The 4,440-nt window shown below is 46.4% G+C and overlaps 1 long non-coding RNA gene across 1 annotated transcript; it reads left to right on the forward strand.

Moving 5' to 3' along the window:
- Window positions 1-3,672: 3,672 nt before the first annotated feature.
- LOC139799511 (uncharacterized) lies at window positions 3,673-4,132 on the forward strand. The gene is made up of 2 exons (XR_011727320.1): window positions 3,673-3,783; window positions 3,882-4,132. It is a non-coding gene; the product is annotated as an uncharacterized lncRNA (long non-coding RNA).
- Window positions 4,133-4,440: the final 308 nt, after the last annotated feature.

Raw genomic sequence — 4,440 nt, forward strand, 5'->3', positions numbered from 1 at the left:
ATCTAGGCTCCTCTGAAACACAAAGACACCCTGAAACAGATCATCTCCATCCTCAAACTCAGCTCCTCTGAAGCTCAGAGTTTGCACACAAACCTACTGCTAAAATTTTATTTTACTTCCACAAACAGATAAAACTGCACAAACCCTACTCTTTTTTTAACTACCCTGCCCAAAACCCATGGGAATGGGGTAGATGAAGCCTGACATCCCTGGGCAGGAAGGTTGTGGCATCAAGTGGGTGAGAGCTGCCCCAGCACCACCATCCTGGCCAGGATGTTTGTCCCTGGTCTCAGCATCACACAGAGCCTGTGCTGGGCTACACAATAACTGCTTGTTCAGTGCAAAACCAGAGACACACAGCTGATAAAATAACACTGGGAGCTTCCATGCAGCTCAGCATCACACAATTAAAGCTAGAGATTTCCTTTCTGGAGGTGGTCTGGCTCTACTGTGAGGTTAAATTCAGCATATAACAGAGAAGGGTTGGGTGGGGGGACACTGGCTGTACAATCTGTGGCAAATTAACTTTGTTTTCTTGTTCCTGCCAGCCTGGAGCAGCAGCTTCTTGTCTGTATCAAAGAGATATTTTGAAGATGAAGGTAAGAGAAAGGACTCTGTGGGAATATAAGGAGTCTGGTACCCACCTCCCACTGACACACGAGCACAGCTGGCATCTGGAGACAGCAAATCAGATGAAAATACTGAAATAAAGCTCTCATCCCTTTCTCCTCTAAGTACCAGCCTTCTTTGCCTTTTTTTTTTTTTAATTTAATTTGACACCTCCAGAAGATGGGGAGCAGTGTGGTCACCTCAGTGCCTGCATCTGCCTGGAAGCAAGCAACAGGTCCCAGCCTCTTCCAGGTCACAAACAGCATATTTAGAGAAGGAGGAAAAAACACAGCTAGCAAGTTGCAGCCATGTGATGAGTAGCTGCAGTCTGTGGTTATCTCAGGCTAATAAAATTGTAATCCTCTCCATGACTGGCCCAAAAATAGGTTAGGATTTTGGAGAGAGGCAAAAAGAATTCATCCTGCTTCTGGGGTGGCTCCTTTCCTGAGTAACATTGCATATGGATAGAATTGCTCAGCTCAAAGGTAATGAGGGCAGGGGATGGTCAGGGGCATCCTGGGACAGCACAGTGTAAAAATATGACTGCAATCTCTCCCATCTGCAGCTTAATGTAATAATGTCTCTCTCCAGCAGAGCGCTGGCAGCTGCACAGCAGCTAAATGGATTTGGGAGGCTGAACCAGCCACCCAAACAGCAAAGGAGACAGAGAAAAAAAAAAAAGAAAAAAAGAGAAAAAAAGAAAAAAGTCTCCTCTGGTACCACGGGGCTGGTGGGGAAGGAGGCAGAGCCCAGCTGGGAGGTGTCTGGGAAGCATCGATGGGACCAGCATCCTTCATTTCTGATGCAAGGGACTGGTCAATAACAGGATCCCTGTGGGAGTGTAGGGAACACACACCAAATCCCCATGGAATACAGGAAAATGTGCAAATGACCCCTTAAAACGTGCCACTTCTGTATGGTTTGTGTTAATTTTCTGATTAATCATCATAACTGGGCCTGGGCACCAGGAGAGGAGCAGGGGTAGATGATGGCACAAGAAGGAAGAGCTGGAGGAGCAATCCAGGGAGAGCTGCAGCCAGGCTGGGGGATGCTTTTAACTAAACCAGAGCCCTAAAAGGTTCCTCTTGCTGAAATGCCAAAAGTTGGAGCAGTAGATACTGAAGCCAGCAATTTGGGTGGCATGTACACCATCTAACCAATGGAAATGACTTCATGGCCTGCCCTTAGCTCACCAACAGAGCCCCTGAGATATCTGCGAGCAGAAAAGACGATTTCACACGCACAAAAATTCTGCTTTTGCTTCTCTCCTGGCTCTGATGACCTCCTAGAAATCCCTGTGTGACCTCCCCTGCAGCCCCCTGAAGGACCAGGGCTATGGCCAAAGCTCCTTCTTGCTCTTTGGAGAGCCCCACTGCTGAGCCACTGCCCCTCTCCTGACAGGGTGGAACTTTGCCTTCAGATTTGTCTCCTGATGGGAGATATACTCCTTGTGGGTATGTATCAGAGGAGCTTTATAGAAAAAAACATTAGGAAATCTGACCATGGATAACTAACCCCCTCAGGAAGGGCATCACCACTCCAGCACATCCCTCTGTAACTCCAAAAAGAAACTATCAGGTTGCAGGGAAATCCAGGAGGTAAAACTTCATGCCAGTGCTCCTCGGGGGAACCAGGGCTCCAGGATGACCTTGCAAGGCCAAAAAAAGCCTTTTCCTGTGCAGGGCTTAGTTGAAGGTTTCAAACACAGCAATCACTTGGCTGCAGTTGTGGTTTCTGAGCTGTTACATGTGGTATAAGCTTTGCCCACTAAGTGGAGCTGAGGACTCTCCCATCCTTCTCCTCCTGGGATGGGGACACCACACTTAATTTCCTCCTGGGTGGAAGTGGAAGGGTCATCTGCTGGCAACCTGGCTACAGCTCAGGAAAACATCATTTGTTTTCTACCACCTAACTTTGGGGTCTTTCCCCTTTTTCTACATGGTTTTGACCCCCACCAATGCACCTCCATGCAAGTCCAGCCTTTCAGAGGGTGAGGAGCACCAGAGGTTCCTACTTCCTGACTCCCATGCTTCAGCTTTTTTTTTTCATTAATTCCACTAATTAACCTTTCCCATATCTATGGGCACTGACAGCAATGTCTGTACACACAGAGACTTCCCAGGAACCCCCCTGATAACTTGGATCACTTGTTGTGTTTTTTAAACCTGCTTTATATACACCACCTAAAAATACCCACAGCAGGTCAGCAAGAAAAGTATTCCTATTATCTGCCATGAAGGTCAGCCCAGCCAGATTATCTGCTTTGCTAGGGACCATCCAACACCTGTGAAAATTTACACATTCCCAGCAAGACCTCCCCAGGAAGCTGGGAAAGCAGCTGACAATGAATTCATCCACACCCCACTGCCCCTCATGCTGCCAAGGGTCACCTCAGAAATAACCTCAGAGGAGAACAGAGAGTGCCTCTAGAGAAAAGAGAGGCCATGGAAATAAAGCAGGATAGAGTTACAGCTTTACAAAACTCATTGCATTACCCTGCAATGGAAAGATAATTAGGAAATTGGGTTTGTACTAATGATTCATATCTAGCTGGGCAGGAGCCCTGTGTAGGAACACGACTTTAATTTAACCTAATACTAAATATAAATACATGGTTTGCCATATTTTAATGCCCAGGAATCAGACACTCCCAGTGTGCTGCCCCTCCCCACCCTTTCTCCCCAAATCACATCTCAGGCAAGGGCATTGCAGCCTCTGGAAAAAAACTCTGATGTGACTTCAGAGACTGGACTTTCCTCCTGAATGTCCTTTTCCTGGCAGCCAAGCTTGTAAGAAAAGTTCAAGCCTTTTTATTCAGTTATATCAAAACCTTGTCCTATATTACAGGAGATAATTGCCCTCAAATTATGCCAGCTTATCAACAGCACTGAGGGAACTAAGAATTTGGAAAAGAAATGTATTTATGCAGCACATATATCTCAAGGCCCCCTCTACAAGAGTTTCCTTAGCAGGCAACATATTTGGTCGACAACAAATTTACAATTCCTCATGGAAACGTTGTCCATGGAAACCATAGTATTGTGATGAGGCAGAAATAGGTTACCCATCCCTGCATGGCAACCTGTACAGTACATGCAGGAGAGTGATGTATGGCTTTTTCAGCTTATAAAATGAAATCCACTTGGTTTTCAGTGATCACTGTGTATTTATACGGTAAGCAACGAGTACTCTATAGCCAGTAAGGAATTTGATTAATTTATAGGTATTTCATGAATAGTAAATTTCATCTTTTCCCCTTTTTTGCATCCCAGATTCAGTCTATCTTTCAAATTTATAATGGAAGCTTCTTTCTCAAGACAGCCTGGCCCAGCACAGAAGGCACAAGGATTGCCTTGGAGGAAAGCAAGTTCATCATCACCCAGCTCCATCCTCAGATGTAACAGAACCTCACATACTGAAATAAACAAAAGTGAGGAATATCCTTGGAGGCAGCTCCAGAGAACCTAAGAGGAGATGATTTCATAGCATGGAAAATTTGCTAATACATAGGAGCATATTGTCAGGATTGCTTTATTGCCATTTATCTCAGGGCTCTTAGCAGCACATCCCCTTGGCAAATGAATCAACTCTTTCACCACGCAGCTCTGGCACTGATGCTGACCACAGGCAGGGCTGATGGAGCAGAGATCCAGAGGCAGAGGATGCTTCTCCTCCCCACTGGGGACACCCAAACTGGACCACATCCTACTACCACACTCCTGACCTGCCTTGTCCAGCCAAAACCATCACAGGAGGAGCTGGTGTCACCCCAGCTGCATGGAGGGGACCGAGAGGGCTCTGCTCAGGGTACCACTGTGACTCTTTGCCTGT

The sequence above is a fragment of the Heliangelus exortis genome, chromosome 9 (assembly GCF_036169615.1).
Source record: "Heliangelus exortis chromosome 9, bHelExo1.hap1, whole genome shotgun sequence".
In the NCBI taxonomy this organism is placed as follows: domain Eukaryota; kingdom Metazoa; phylum Chordata; class Aves; order Apodiformes; family Trochilidae; genus Heliangelus; species Heliangelus exortis.